Source organism: Mytilus trossulus, chromosome 11 (assembly GCF_036588685.1).
Source record: "Mytilus trossulus isolate FHL-02 chromosome 11, PNRI_Mtr1.1.1.hap1, whole genome shotgun sequence".
Classification (NCBI taxonomy): domain Eukaryota; kingdom Metazoa; phylum Mollusca; class Bivalvia; order Mytilida; family Mytilidae; genus Mytilus; species Mytilus trossulus.
Genome location: NC_086383.1, coordinates 34,356,364 through 34,373,595, shown reverse-complemented (window position 1 = coordinate 34,373,595; position 17,232 = coordinate 34,356,364). Strand labels below are relative to the sequence as shown.

The following is a 17,232-nucleotide window of genomic DNA, read 5'->3' as shown; positions in this document are numbered from 1 at the left end:
TCTATCATAAACATATGTGTAAAATAAAAATGTCTATGCACAACAAAGGAGTACGTCCGCTAAGGGCTGGTTTTTGGCCGGTCTATCAAATATGCTAAAAACTTTCACTTGTCATATGGTGTTTGTCAAAAATGAACGTGGCCGCATCCGTGTTCATCCTCGACCTTTAAATAGGTTATGTATTATCATTAAACTTTCATTCCAATATCAAGAATGAACGCGAATGCGACCACTTTTATTTCACTAAAATGCTGAAAATGGGAAGATGTCAGTAATTTAGCATGATTTAATTATGCAAGTATCCGATATATGTGCATTGGAATGCCAAAAACAGCCAATATTTCTGTAGCAGATGCATTATACCTTTCAAAACAATAACTAACAGTTTACATTTGAACAATTTTACAAAACTGCTATATTCTGGGGCGAAAAAGCGGTCCTACTGAACCTACTCCTTTGTCTGTGGTGGAGAGTTGTTTGTTTTATTCAAAATGAAAAGCTGTGATTCTGTGTCCAGCTTTGGCTAAAAAGAAAAATCACAAAAATACCAATCTCAGAGAAAAATCCAATCGGAAAGTCTATAATCACAAGTGACAAAACACATCAAAAACGAATGGATACGAACTGTCATATTCCTGACTTGGTACAGGCATTTTCAAATGACGAAAATGGTGAATTGAACCTCGTTTTAAAGTTTGTGTTCTTTTTTGTATATAGCTATTCATGTTTTAATGAGATTTTAAATCTTAAATATTTGGGCCTCCTGCATCAATGACGAGACATTGATTGTTGACACGTGCATCCGGTGCAGACGATTGGTAACATTTATTTCTTTAATGTTGTTCTGTAAAATTTAAATATGATGATTCTTTTATTACGTAATTGTTATTACGCCATCGCCTTATCTTGTTAACGTTTTAATTTTTATTGTTGATAAAATTGTAATGATTTGTTTTAAAAGTGCCGTGTGTTCCTGAAACTTGCCAAAACGGGTTCAAGCTATTATCAAACCAAACAAGTAGTGCTAATTGTTATTCCACGTCTATTGGTCCTAGTTTGACAACCTGGAATGAAGCTTTTGTGAGTATGTCAAGTAATCCTCATTTGCACGAACGAGCATGTTACTTCGAAATCAAACAGGAATCACACACCATAAACAATATTTTACTTAATCTGTAAGCAGACTATAGTTTTAATGTAAGATTACAAATATGTATGGGTTGATGTTTTTATTAAGTGACATTTCAGTATTCTTAATCCCTGACTTAAGTAATTTTCTATAATTTCGTATAATTCCTAATCCCTGACTTAAAACAGTTATAAATTACTACCTGGTTTAATGTACGAAGGATGACGACTTTCAAAAAGTTTTTCTACAGTGTTCATAATTATGTCAGTGGCGTTATGTCTGTATCTGTATTTGATTTATACAGTATTTGATGAAAGTCTAGCTAACTTTGTTGCAGAAGATTTATATATGTATATATGTTTTAAGAAGTGTTGAATGAAGCAGAAATATTTGGACAACACTTTATTTAAATAAACATTGGTATTTTGATAGTAGAACTAAAATAGTACAACAAAATTACTGAATCGTCTTTGGCGTAATTCTGACTCCTTATTTTCATATTACCGACTTTAGACTTATCTGCGGTATCCTGTAAACCGGTCAAGCAAGAACAAAGAAAATATGTAGATTCAAGTGTCAACCTACAAATTTAAGAGAAAGACTGTTACAAATTTCACGTCCGTGGTTAATTATTTTTTTTTTTATTTTTTTTTTTGCTGGAGTCAGCATACATATATCTTGTCCATATATCTATAAGTGTTTGGAATTGCTATAATTTCATACTATGAACATCGATAGTATTTCCTTTCTAATTTTTTATAATATACACATCACATCTCTGGCACCTGTTCATGAAGATAACAAAGAATTATCGAGCACCCATTTTTAGTGTTATTCTTGATTGACCCCAGTGTTCAAATTTTAAGAATAGTTTTATTGCTATATAAGAAAATTCTTTGTGTTCTTTGTGTAATACAGACAAAAGAAGTATACCTAACTACAAAATTATTTTCATTTACCTTTGTCAATATTTGTATAACATTATTACAAATGGTTGACTTGTTTTAGAATTGACATTTTTCTGCAAATGTTTAACATTTAACTGTCATCCATCGAATTTATTCGTTCTGTGTTTCTTCATTTGTGTTACTACTTCTATGATTAAAAAAGCCATTTCAATTGATATTCTATAGTGTGCCTGTTTATGTTGTGATGATACACTATTGGTTTAGATAAGAATAAACGTGTGGTACATGTACCATAAAAACGTGTAAATCCGCTGCAATTGTTGACAGGAAGGATTCTGATGTTCCGTAATTGTCGTTTGTTGATTCGCTTAAAAACTTTTTATCTCGTTTCTGGATTTTATTAGTTTTTTTCTCCATCGAATTTTGAACAGCGCTATACTACTGTGGCCTTAATTTTTTATATAATTTGATCGTTATTTTTTCATTTTTAAATGGTTTTACACTATAAATTGTTTGGGGCCCTTTATAAATTGCTGTTAGGTGCAAGCAAAAGCTCCATACTTAAGACCGCACTTTCACCTGTAATGGTTAACTTTTATAAAATGTTACTTGGATGAAGAGTTGTCTAGCTGGCACACATACCTCATCTTGTATCTATATACAAGTTTATAGAAAATTCATTTTCATCCGTTGAAGATTTAATTTCGTGGTTTACCTGTACCCTCGAATTCTGCGATAATGAACAGATGTAAATATGATATGAATGTTACCTTACTTAATTTTAGGCCATTTGTTCCCAGACAGATGGTGCCTACATGTGGAGACCGAACACTCAACAAGAGGCCAAAGCTGTTTTGATTGAACTTAATATTCGTAAGTTGAGAATGTATCATTATTTGTTTTAGATGAGGTTTTCCAGTAATCATGAATTACAAAAACAGAAACTGTGATAATAAATTCATAAAATTCGTGTCAAACCATTTTATCCGTTATTACGTTGTACAAAAATATGTGACAACGAATTTAATCGGTTTGGTAACTTTTGTAAGACTACAACGGGATGATTTGCCTTTTATTTAACTACTAGGCAAAAGTTTACCAAACTTGGCCTCAATATTTTATAGGGTGTTTTTTTTTCTAACAATTATGATTTTAACCTTCATTTACCTATTTTGTCTGTTTGTTTTGTTAACTCATCGTTGTCAACTTAATGGAATTTGATGCGACTAACATACCAGTAAAAGGATACACGAGTTAAAAACAGGGTTAAATCCACCATTATTAATGTACGAAAATCTACCATTTGGAAGGGACCTTTTGTTTAAAATTGTTCCTCGAGTTCATTTTTTTTGTAAAGGACAAGGTGTGATAAGAGGCATTTTTGGCCCCCTCTTCAAATGACTTCATATTTGATCCATCATTAGTCTATGCATAGTTACTTTAAAAATGTTGAACATTTTGTGTTTATGTGATTATTTGGTTGCCTAGCAACGGGTTTTATAAAACGAACTATAATATCCATCTTTATTGCTATTTCCCAAGGAAAAAACTTCTGAATCTATTAAAATGAATGGTAATGTGTTACCAAACACTTGAATATTTACTATATTGATATATTTAGTAACAATGTTTGCATGAAAAAAACAATTTGATTTTATATCTATATAATCCGTCTAATCAACCCGAGTTTTCCTTAGCAACGCAAAGTTCGTTTTAAGTTAACAGTTGAAGAACATTTAAAAAAGATGTTTATTATTACTGAGTGTAATTTTTCAGCTTTAAACGTGGAACAAAAGGTTATTTATGAGTACCTTTAGTGCAGATGTGCAATTCTAATATAATTCTTAATTCAGTGTTTCCATGGTTACACATGGACGTTTCCTTGATTTAATATCTTGCTAAGCAACCACCGGAAATCAGATAAAATAACTGTTATGCATACGTATCTACGTATGTATTTTCATATAAAAGAGAGACAGCAGATACATATGTTTTTATTTTTCCATACTGAATAATAATCTAAGATTCCTTGCTGCTAACAACAGGCTTATGACATATACCCCCCCCCCTGTTTTCAAAATGTTTATTTTTTCTCTATTGTTATATTCAAAACAAAATCAATTGTTCATGATCTGATGAAAAGACAATGTTATTTATGACTATAAGATTTCAATTAATTTCTATTATTTTTTCTTCGCCCAAAGATTATATAATTCAACATAAATAAATGGAGAATGTGTCCATTGCAGTTGATTACCTTGCTTACATATAAAGTTATACAGAGACATATCTCAAGAACTTTAAAAGTGACGCTACTAAAATTTGAGTTTTGTGGCAATAATCATTATATATGCATTTTATAACATTGAATTGAGACAAACTCAAGTAAGAGATCTGAAACCAAAAAAATCAGCACTTTTTTTTCATTTGTAAAGGAGATTAACCCTAGAAACACCAAAATGTGAAAGCTTTTTATTAAAGCTTTTACAATAAATGTGTTTCCACATTTCAATTAAAATTTAGAATGAAAATGGGGAATATGTCAAAGAGACAACAACCTGACCATATACAAAAACAACAGCAGAAGGTCACCAACAGGTCTTCAATGTAGCGAGACATTCCCTAACCCGGAGGCGTCCTTCCGCTGGTTCCGAAACAAATATATACAAGTTCAGTGATAATAAACGCCATAATATTTTCCAAATTGTACACAAGAAACTAAAATTGAAAAAATACAAGACTAACAGAGACCAGCGGCTCCTGACTTTGGACAGGCGCAAAAATGCGGCGGGGTTAAACATGATTATGAGATTGAACCCCCCCTCATACCTCTAGCAAATGTAGAAAAGTAAATGCATAACAATACGCACATTTAAAATACAATGCAAGAGAAGTCCTAGTCTAATGTCAGAAGATGTAACCGAAGAAAATAAACAGAATGACAATAATACATAAATAACAACAGACTACTAACAGTTAACTGACATGCCAGCTCCAGACTTTAGTTAAACTGATCGACAGATTATTATTTCATCATATGAATATAAGGCACAGTCCTTCCCGTTAGGGGTTTAGTATCACACCATCATAACATATATATATTCATATGTAAGTCATTATAGAACAGTTAGGACAATAATATACATCTGTACATTAATTCTGGTTTGCTAGGTATTAACAATATATTGATAGATGCAATCGGTCCACATGATAAATTACTGTTTTCTCGTGAATGTTGCTTAATTGTCGATACCGTGTACCCATCTGAACATCCTATTGCAACACCATATACTGTAAGGCAGCTTTCCAATAAAAAATGCAATAATCCGCTTTCACGTCTTGCGTACTAAATTATAATCCTGGCACCTTTGATAAATATGTACACCACTGGGTTGATGCCAATGTTGTTGGACGTTTCGTCCGTCCCCGAGGGTATCACCAACCCAGTAGTCAACTCTTCGGTGTTGACATGAATATCAATAATGTGGTCATTTTTATAAATTTCAACAAAATTGATTGATCTTGTTTCTAGTCAGGAATATGAAGAATTTCCATTAGTGTCACTGATTAATTATTTAGTTTATCGAGTTTTAAGATGTTCGCCTCGCTTGTTTGTGAAATTATTCCAGATTTTCGGAACTCCCTGGTTTTATCTATATAGTGCCATTAATATAATTTCCCCACTAACCACTACTTTTTTTTCATAATTGCATTACATATAGTTTATAACCAGTATTTTTAAATCCCAGAAAATGCTTGTTATTTGTTTCATTTTTTGTTATCAAAGAAAAATGAGACCAATGTAAATGAATGAAAAGACCACAAAGAATAATTTCCCGCCATAATTTTGATAGCCTGTATCTAGAAAACAAGCACACGGACCCTTATAGTCCTCTCTACATTTGAGTTTTTACATTCATATTCTATTTATTAACATCAAACTTTTAAAAATCTCATTATTTTGAAACAGAGAGGCTTACTTTTATAAAATTTTCATCATAGTCGTTATTTATGTTCATACCTTAGTTTTATTCTACTAATTGTCAATGAAGCTCATTAACATTTAATTCTTTTTACAGCACTCAATGCTGAGGAAGTGTGGACCGGAGCAAATGATTTAGATCAGGATGGGAACTATGAATTTGCCGTAGAAAATGGTCCATTTTCATTAAATAATCCCCCATTTGGTCAGGGTAAATTTTATGATAATTAACAAAAGCATATACACCATACGTGGATGAAACAGAAAATAAACAGCACAAAAAAGAAACGTCATCTACAGGACAGTACATGGTATCAAACAATATATGTGTATAAAAAGGGTAATACAAAATATAGACTTATATTGATCAGCACTTTTAAAATTCAGTCCCTAACAAGATAAAAGAATAAAAACCAATAGTTTTTTTTCAATTGTGACCGTCCGAATAAGACTGTACTACGGATGTGTACAATTTACAACCCCATATGTGCCACTAGGTGGGCAGCATCTTCTTACCCTTCCAGAGCACCTGCTATCACCGCCTGTTTTTATATGTTGTGTTTTGTTTACTGATCTATTCTCTGTTTTGCCCAAGGCAATGTGTATAAAATATAAGATAATGGATATAATATAATGGGGTATAAGTGTCAAAGAAACAACTCTCCATCCCAGTCACAATTTGCCAAAAAAAAAATTAAACCATTATAGTTCAAAGTGCTGTCTTCAGCACGGATCTTTTGATTACTCCGAACTACGTGTAATCCAGTTTGTGTTCGACTAACAGGTTTGAATAACGATAATTTTGTTTATTTATTTTTTTTAATGTTTTTTCTAATACTATAAAAAACAATCAGAATAGAAATTGTCCCTATTGTGTTATTTAATACGAAATATGAAAGAAATATTCGGTTATTTATTTCAGTCAATTATGTTGACCCAAATTCGCCCTGTGCTGGGAGAATATATGCCGTCGCCGGTGATTTCTGGTATTGGGAAATTGTACCCTGTGGTAACCTTTCTGTTCAAAACTACATATGCGAGTACAAACTGGTAAATTAACCCTTGGTTTAGCTTTTAGTTGAAAAAATCAATGTTCCATTTAAATATTAATATATAACTTCAACAACATCATGAAAAAAAATACAATACATATTACAGACAGGTTACAATCGCCTGTCAATCGATACCAATAAATTAAGATTAATTTTTAAATAAAGTATTGATACTTGTTCTGGCCGGAACCGGCGGGTTTAGGTAAGGTGACTGGGTTTATGTAAAGATAAAACAATCAGGAGCTGACATTAATTTCACTACCAATCCAAATGGTGAAAACTGAAAATACAAAAATAAATCATTTTACAATGTGTTAAATGATATTTAAAGTCCATTAAAAATACGGATAAACACTTCGAAGATATATTAGGCTGTGAATGTTCTTTATTATAATAAATAGATGAATATTCTTGCAGACGTCAGTTTCTGTCTGAATAAAATTGTGTAATCGCAAATACGAACAGTTTGAACTGTTAAATGATCATAGTTTCTTTTACAACATAGGAAAATAAATTAAAACAGTTCATCGCTGATGTTAAGACAAACGTTGTATGTTTTTTCAAAGTAGCTCACGCTGTAGTTTGCCACGAATTGTTCCTTTGGACAACATGTCCTCTGAATGTTCCTTGCAGTTGTGCACTACGGCTGCCCAGCAGGTTTCGTCACTCAGAAGAGAGGGGAAAATAACATGATTTCCTATACTGTCCTGTATAAAAAAAATCCTTAAACTTGAGCACATAATGTGATGTACGTAATAGAGCTTTTTTACAAATTGACGAAAGGTACGAACAAACGTGAAGGGAGCACGTATTTCATTTCTACAATAACAGATCAAAGAGTCTATGTTTTATCCAATAAACGGCATTCTTTTCTAAATCAAGTTTATTTAAAAAAAGAATAATATCGGAAATAATACACGGTTTTAATATAATCAAACAGAAAAATAGTGTCAAATTCAATTACGTCCGATACGTTACGTACGTAAACTACGAGTACACACGCGAAGTTGTCACTTATCGTCCAGTGGCTAATATTTCATGAATGTTAATTTAGAGCTATACGTTAAAATAATCGTTCTATTGCTTCGTATACACATTTAGGGAGAATGAATATTACCAGGGGAGAGGCGATGATTCAAACGTTATGAAACGAGCACTAGCATATGGCATAGTATGAAGATGATCTTTTTTACTTCATTTTCATTTAATTATTTTGAGCGTGGCAAATTTTGAATCAAGGAAGTATTTGTGTTTCTGTTAGGGAAGAAGACAATGTATTTGCTTTGACATCTTCTTAGGTTAAACAGTGCAACATTGTAATATTGAAGAGTGGGGGAGGAAACGGTTTTTAGTCTTCTAGGGTAATCTTTTTTGTCTGACTACTCTTATATTTAGAATATTTTGTAGTGTTATCTCCTCCGGCTTGATGGTATCAATAATCATATTCTAACCTTTCGTACGTCCCGAAATCGTAAATATATCTCAAGAAAAAATCCAATTTAATAAGTGTCGTTGCTTGCACGATAATTGTCCGAAGTTCCACTACTATTATTTAAATATGTCAAAATAAAGGATCCCTAAAACAAGTCTTACGTATGATTCGTCAAGCATACGTACCTTTCGTCAATTTGTAAGAAAGCTCTAATTAAACTTAAACATTGATCACACGAAGAACAAATAATGAATGAGTTACAGAACACTCCCCGTCTATGGTATATCTGACATCACTATTCCATTATTAAAACAAAAATAATATATATAAAACGACAGCCTTAAGTTCCACTTATATGAACTAAGAAGTAATCCAACGGAACGCTAGGTATTTCACCACTTCTATCCTAGACAAGGCGATCTTTCCGAGATTGCGGCAATTACATTCAAGTTCCATGGCTGTAGTTCTGATGAAAGAATCTCCTTTCGACATCGATATGCAATCCAGCAAGGACATCTCGCAATACGGATGCTCTCCGTTACGGTTACGGCATTACGGTTACGGCATATAGTACACCTGTCGATGCCATGTTCCTTTTCTCTGTGACTTAAGTCAGAATTGTCCATTCTACCTTCTTTTTGTCCTTGCATATCTAAAGGCGATTTGAAGCTGTACTTGGGACTTAAATGTTTTCGGATGGATTTTTTCTTTGTAGGTGTTCACTTTTTATCGTGTTACTTCCGAAATAAACATTTCGGTTTCTGCAAATCTGACGATCGATATCGCCAATTTCGATTTCGGTTGCCCATGTCAACGGGGATAGTGTTTAAACGAATCATTTCAAATTCCATTTTACTGGGCATTGGTTTTATAACACTCAGGTAATGTTTTTGTATGTGGTTTCACAACACTCCAAGTAGGATTTGTTTCCTTTGTAGTGAGTTCAAGGTGAACATGTTGCTTATCAGATCGTATTTCAACAACGATAATCAAACCCATGTTTATCTATTACACAAATGGTGCCCGTGGTGGTCCTAACATTGATCAAGAACGTGATGTGCCTCTTTTAGGTTTCTTCAAATGAGCAATAGGATTTTGCATTTTCTATCAATCGATAGAATATTTTTTTGCCGTTTTTGCAAGTGTTGATATTGCAATATATCTTCACGTGTAGCTTCAGGAGCGGCGAGAGAACGGTCGCTTTGTTCGTCAATAATTCCAAACATGCGATTTACTTTGTCCTGATTATTTTTGTGAAAGACATTCATATGTGTAAGTTGCCTGTCCCAAGTCAAGAGCCTGTGATTCAGTGGTTGTCGTTTGTTTATGTGGTTCATATTTGTTTTCGTTTATTTTTGAACTTAAATAAGGCCGTTAGTTTTTTCGTTTGAATTGTTTTACATTGTCTTATCGGGACCTTTTATAGCTGACTATGCGGTATGGGCTTTGCTCATTGTTGAAGGCCGTACGGTGACCTGTAGTTTGTAATTTTTGTGTCATTTTGATCTTTTGTGGATAGTTGTGTCATTGGCAATTTTACCACATCTTCTTTTTTATATAACAGAGGTTAACTTGGTTTCTGCTAACTCAAGTTTCTCTCTGCCGTATAGGGTGTATCAATAAGCTCCCCTCCGTCGTCTGATATAGGCGTTGAAGGCAGTGCACCTTAAGGTCACTCGATTTGTGTGTAATGCAGTGATGTGTAATAACATCCGAATTCATTGCACCTGGCACTTGCATTGAAATCACGACTTCTGTGCATAGTAAAAAATCACAACATTTGCAACAAAGATTGTTTTACCTTAACAGTTCCTTGTGTTCCTCGATTGATTTGGCACGGAACGGTCGGTATTCGTTTGATGTATACTTTGTATTATGCAAAATGCAACGACTTTTTTGTTCACTGATGTTTCCAGTTTGCTGTTCAATTGCAGTCGTATGCACATTGAGTTTAACATTTGCGTGAGGTATGAACTTTGGCGCAGCATCTTTGGTACTTGGTGTGACTCTTGACCCAAAAATGAACCTTTGATCGTTCTTGATTTTGCTAATTTCCCTGATGAACACAGATAATTCTGTGAAAGGTTAAAAGGCAACTTCATATTTACACTTGTTTCTTGAAGCCCTTGCTATCCACTTTTCTCGGAGCCCGTATGTCAATTTTTCCACAATAGGATTTATCACGACTAAGAGTCGAATAAGGCACGCAAACATCCCAGCATGGGATTTTCCTTGCGATATTGTATTTCTGATAGAATATCAGACAAGTCATATAGACGTGCGCTATCTCTGTTCATCAAGGTAGGAAAATAAGCAAGTTTGCTTGTAAGAGAATCCTTCAACATTTCTGGAGCACCATATTGCTCATCCAGTCTCTGCCACTACCTTTATTTGTAGGCCTCTTGTTGGGCTGTTGACGTTTGATGCCCGAACTCTCATGGCAGGTTTTGCAGACTCTGAACTCGGCCACTTAATCAGTAGGTCTATTTGTTCAAAGTCCAAAACTTGAAATGTGTCTTTGACGTTATTAAAGCTTGCTTTCCATGTACAGACGGATTCTGTACGGTCGTTTAAGTTTGTTTACCGGGAACCCAACAGGTCCTTACGTAGTAGAAATATCCGACGTTGGCTTGACTGTTGCTGGTGTGCAACAGGGATCGCTTCTATTACGCCTTGTTATTGGTGTTCAACAGGGAATCCAACTGAAAGGCTCAATTGTTGTATGCCGGTAACTTTTCCTAGATCTGGGATTATTGTAACTTCCGGTGACTTAGTTTCAGAAGGCAAGACAACAGATGTCTGTGACGGCAAGTTCATTGCCACAGATGGCACGAATGCTTGTGCTTTTAAATGATTCAGCTCAATCTTAACAGGAATTCGTTTTATCTTTTGAGGTCATGTAACTTCTTGTACAACACGTGGTACATAAAGTTTACTGACGAAATCTTGAACACGCTGGAGTGGGTCCTCTGTTTCGTCAGGAAGATCGCTAAATGCTTAGCTGGTATCGTATTTCAGGATACGAGCCGCGGCTTCTGCGGCTGCAGCCTCACTCTGTTCTTTGAGAAGGTTCAAATTGGCCGTTTGTTCAACTTTTCCCGACTTACTCGTCTTGCCTCTTGTTCTAATTGAGATTTCCTACGTATGGCCTCTCGTTCTAGTTGAGCTTTCCTTTGTGCTGCCTACTGTTCCATTTGAGTTTACAGGAACGCAGTCTCTTGATGCACTTGAACTTTTCTTTGTACAGCCTGTTCTTCCGTTTGATAGGCTTTACCTTTGGCTACTTGTTCCATTTGAACTTTTATACGTAAAGCTTCTTGTTCTGCTTGAATGGCTTGTTGCTCCATTTCGGCTTTGATTTCAGTTTGTCTGAACAGAGCCTGTTCCTCTTTAAATGCCTAATGTTTAATGATAAATGCATGTTTTTCAGCAAAGGCAATTTTTGACTAAGCAGCTTCTGCATTGGCACGCTTCCTCCGTGTAAGGCTTGACATATCGGAGGCATTTGAACTTCCGCTATGATAATTTTAATGAGCCATAGATGTTCATGTTTTGGTGGACTTAGCCTTTGTTAGTGCGAGGCGATGCTCGCATAGAGTTTCCATAGCCAGATCTATTTAAGACAGTCACATTTCTGATGATTGATTACATGTGTTTATGTTGTTAAGACTTTCAGACGTTCTGGTCTTTTCCAAAAAGTTCAGGCACTCATCTGTGCGCTTGCGGTAATGAATACATGTTTGTAAGATTTTGTCCTCTGCCGTAAGCAATTGTTGGAGCTCATTAACAGGAGTGGTCTTTCTAATAACTGCAATTCTAAATCTGACCAAAGAGCCTCTAGTTTCTCACATAACTGTTCATGTTTCTCTGTGAATACTTAATGTCCTTTGTCAGTGAGATCAAGCAACAGACTGTGATGTATTATTGGATGGATTTTCTAATAGTTCTCCCTCTATGAGTTGAACCTCGTCTTGTTGTTCCACATGGCTGGAATCCATTATGATTCAACGTTGTTAGGTTTCTGCTTAGTACACACAAGTTATGTAGTCCACTGTCAGTGTATAGGTATGAACGTTGCTACGTTGTCGTTCCTTTTCTGGATATATAAAGACAGGTTGTCGTCAATTTACTAGCAGGAAACGTTGTCGTTGAAACTACGTTATGGGTCGGCTGACTGTCGTGGAGTGGCGTACGTTATCCAGAAAAAACAACAAGCAAGTTGTAGCTTTCTGACTGTTCTTGTCGGACCAGCGATTTTAACCAATATGACTGGTTTTATGTAAAGATAAAACAACCAGGAGCTGAAATTTTTTTTCGCTACCAATCCTAATTGTGAAACACTCAAAATACAAATAAAAACACAATTGAACAATGTGTTCAATAATAATTAAAGTACATTAAAAATACTAATTAATAGTTTTCAGATAAATAAAGCTGTTAATGTTCTTTATAATAGTAAATAGATGAATATTTTGGCACATGTCGGTTTCTGGCTGAATTAAATTATGTAACAGCAAATACGAACAGTTTGAACGGTTGATTGTTCATAGTTTCTTTATAACATAGGAAGAAATATTAAAACAGTTCATCACTGAACAGACAGCTTTGTAATGTTTTAAAGGTAACTCACGCTGTAAGTAGCCACGAATTGTTACTTTGGACAACGTGTCCGCTGAATTTGCATTGCAGTTGTGCACACGGCCTGCTGAGCAGTTTTCGTCACTCAGAATAGAGAGGAAAGTAACACGGGTTACAACCCTGTCCTGTATAAAAACTCCAAAAGCTGGAGCACATAAAGTGTCGTACGCAATGACAAATAAACAATATAAAATATTGATCACATGAAGTACAAATGATGAATGAGTTCCAGAGCAGTACTCTTATTCGTACAAGGGGTAATTGCCGAAACCCCTGGTTAAGATGAACCCATTTAAGCTGTTCGGCCACCCAAAAAAAACAATATAAGTAAATACAATAAATATTTTGGTATAATTATCAAAAGTACCAGGATTATAATTTAGTACGCCAGACGCGCGTTTCGTCTACAAAAGACTCATCAGTGACGGTCAAATCGAAATATTTATCAAGCCAAACAAGTACAAAGTTAAAAATCATTGAGGATCAAAAATTCCAAAAAGTTGTGCCAAATACGGCTAAGATAATCTACGCCTGGAATAAGAAAATCCTTAGTTTTTCGAAAAATTCAAAGTTTTGTAAACAGGTAATTTATTAAAATAACCACATCATATCATTGGTATCATTGTTTAGAAAATTATCACTTTGATTAATATCATTCTCATGAATATATATTTACTGACATATCGTGACTGTCTTAAACTAACAATTGATTTTTAGTTTTCCCGTTTTCTCTGTGAAAATATTCATGATATTGAAGCAATAAGGCTTGCCAATTTAACTGTTTACATTCATTATATATTTACTGACATATCGTCAAGTTTGATTATCTTTAACAAACAATTGACCATCAGTTAACCCTGTTATCTTTGAGAAAATTTTGCAGCAAAAGGCTGTTCAATATAACGTTTTACGTGGCAAGAATGTACTGATGGGAGTTTAACGCTGCTTTAAGATTGATTATTGTGATCTGTGATAATTTAAGGTAGCTAAGTGGGATACAGCCATATTGGATTGTACAATCATAGTACACAATCGGTCTAGTTATTTGGCCAAATCTGCAAATTTGGAGATAGATTTGAAATTTAATAGTTAGGAAGGTTTCGTTATATGAAGAACACTTCTTAATTTATCATATTATTCAAAACATTTTAAGAAATATCTAATTTTTGGGTTTTGAAAATATTGTTTTTCCAAATAAGCCATTTAAGGGGAGATAACTATGCAAACATGTATTGATGGGAGTTTACCGCTGCATTGAAGATTGCTTATTGTGATCTCTGGTATTTTAAATTGATGATATTGGATACAATTAAATCAATATTATATTCGGTTTCATTTATTATCCCTTATGGAAACAACCGATGCTTCTCTTCCTGCAATTTTTTGTTATGGTACATTGTATATGTTACCTTTTTTACAAAATTTAAGATGATGGACATCAAAATATATAATGTGGGTAAATTGATGAGAACCAATTACATTTTTTGATAGTGTAAGGCGAACAAAATGAACTCATTTTCATTTGATCAATGAACCAGCAGACAAGAGAACCATATACTATTAGTTATGTTTCTTATAATTATACCCACGCTTAAAGAAAAATGGAAGTCTACTGTTTCATTTATGTCTGTTCGTCCGATCATCCATCCATCCGTCAGTCCGTCCGTCCAATGGATATCTTTCCCAGGAACTACAATACTAGTATTTCTACAATTTGGTTTCATGGTTTATATAAGTCAATTATATCGTGTGATTGGTTTTACGATTCATCCCTCAACAACTTCCTGTTTACTCATCATAAATATCAGGATTATAATTTTATATTTACGCCAGACATATCAGACGCCGAGCACTTGTAACATTTTACACATTGTAAACAAATTGAAAATTGTCATCACGCTATTCTTAGGAATTGCTATACAATGATTTCTAGTATTTGGTTTCAGGGTTTTTATAAGTCAGTTATACTGTGGTGTGCGTTTTCAATTCATCAACAACTTCCTGTTGGACGTATATTTTTTGCAGGCGGGGGTATCGTACGTGAGTAATAGCGCACATAACCATTTGTTGACAAAGAGTTTCTAACCTATACCAATATATATCATGTGATCTCCATTTTAAATCAGATAGTAGTTATTTGTATGTGTCTGTTGATTTATAGTATTGTGTTTTTTCAGAGAGTTTGTCCGTAGAGAGGATGCAGGCCATTGCAATACTTGATGAAATTAAATTGTTCAAGCAAATTTTTCTTTTCTTTAAAAAATGAAATAGAAAGGATATATCAATGCAAAACGAACAAAACAAAAATAATAAATTATAAGAGTATCAACTTTATTTCCACCTTGCATTGGTTGGTATGATCATGCCATGCCATAACATTGAAAATGGAAATGGAGAATATTTGAAAGAGACAACGACCTGACCATGGAAAAAAACCCAGCAGAAGGTCAACAACAGGTCTTCAATGTAGCGAGGAATTCCTGAACCCGGAGGAGTCCTTCAGCTGGCCCCTAAACAAATATATACAAGTTCAGTGATAATTAACGCCATACTAATTTTGAAATTGTACACAAGAAACTAAAATTAAAATAATATAAGACAAACAAAGGTCAGAGGCTTCTAACTTGGGACAGGCGCAAAAATGCGGCGGGGTTAAACTTGTTTGTGAGATCTCAACCCACCCCTATACCTCTAGCCAATGTAAGTTATGAGTAATTTAATAGTATGTCGAATTCGTCTTGATACCAATAATCTTGACTTAAATTAGTGTGGCGCGTTTAATTTTCATTCCATTTTGACAACAAATTTGATTTGACACTTTGTCAAAAATAAGGAAAAAAATCCGAAAAGCTTGATAGTTATCAAAGGTACCAGACTTATGATTTTATATGCGCGTTTCGTCTACATCAGACTCATCAGTGACGTTTATATAAAACAAAGTATTAAAGCCAAACAAGTAATAAGTTGAAGAGCATTGAGGACTCAAATTTGCAAATTGTTATGCCAAATACCGCAGAGGTTACATTATATCTATGCCTAGGCTGAAACTAATCCTTAGTATTTCGAAAAGGTCAATCTCTTGTAAACATGAATTGTAAAATTCACCATATAAGTGATATTATCGTCAATCCTGAAGTGCTGACTACTGAGCTGATGATACACTCGGGGACGAAATTTCAACCAGCGAACCCCACAATTTCTCGAAATAAAAATCCTTTGTAAAAACGTGACAAACACTAGTTTTGATCATCGAGAAGCTTAATGTATCTTTAACAAAAGAACGTAATTAGACGTTCAGCTGATTTTATATAGTTATCTCCCCGTGTGTTACATATATGTACCACCTTAATCGAGGAGAAATTTTAAGAATTGTATTCAAAGTGGTCACTAATATTATAAAAGGAGAACTTAAGCCATGATTGCAATTGCAATGTTTTCAATTGCAGTAATACAAAATAAACTAAAACAAACCACTTGGTTCATAAAGGTCCTTTATAGGCAAACCACCTGGGGAAAATGAAAAAAGGAAACGTATAAGACAAATAGTTCATACATGAGAGCTGCTGGAATAGTTCAGCTCACAAAAGAACAGACAAATAGAATTGTGTCTTATATCAAATAGGTATTAACATTGTATTCAGTGGTTGTCGATTGCAGATGTGGTTTATAAGTGCTTTCTCGTTGTCGACTCTATATGGATTAACTGTTGATTTTCCCGTTTATGTAGTTATACATTTGTCATTTGTCGGGCCTTTTATTCATTGGTGTTTTGTTTAATTCATGGCTCGGAAGACCTAAAATTTACCCTTAATGTTTTTTTGTTTAAAATCTTGTGACTTGCAATTTGATAGAAAGTTGTTTCATTGACATTCATATCACATCCTCTTCTATTTACTAGTTAATTAAAATAACTCAAACCTATCAAAGATGACTAAAATTTACAAAAAAAACCCTGAAAAACTATGTGAATGAAAGACCCAAATTCATTAACAGAGATACATAGATGTTACCGAAATGTATGTTGATGTTCCTGTGGATTAAGTTTCCAAGAATATTGTGTCTGCATGTAAATACTACGAGTGTCGTCTTAA

General features: G+C 34.1%; 2 long non-coding RNA genes across 2 annotated transcripts in view; both read left to right on the top strand.

Moving 5' to 3' along the window:
• LOC134690936 (uncharacterized) overlaps positions 1 to 15,345 on the top strand; it is a 39,256-nt gene extending 23,911 nt beyond the window's left edge. The window contains exon 3 of the long non-coding RNA XR_010102060.1: positions 15,319 to 15,345. This is a non-coding gene — a long non-coding RNA (uncharacterized LOC134690936). The remainder of the gene's footprint in view (positions 1 to 15,318) is intronic.
• LOC134690857 (uncharacterized) lies at positions 1,059 to 6,219 on the top strand. The gene is made up of 3 exons (XR_010102041.1): positions 1,059 to 1,080; positions 2,823 to 2,910; positions 6,117 to 6,219. It is a non-coding gene; the product is annotated as an uncharacterized LOC134690857 (long non-coding RNA).
• Positions 15,346 to 17,232: the final 1,887 nt, after the last annotated feature.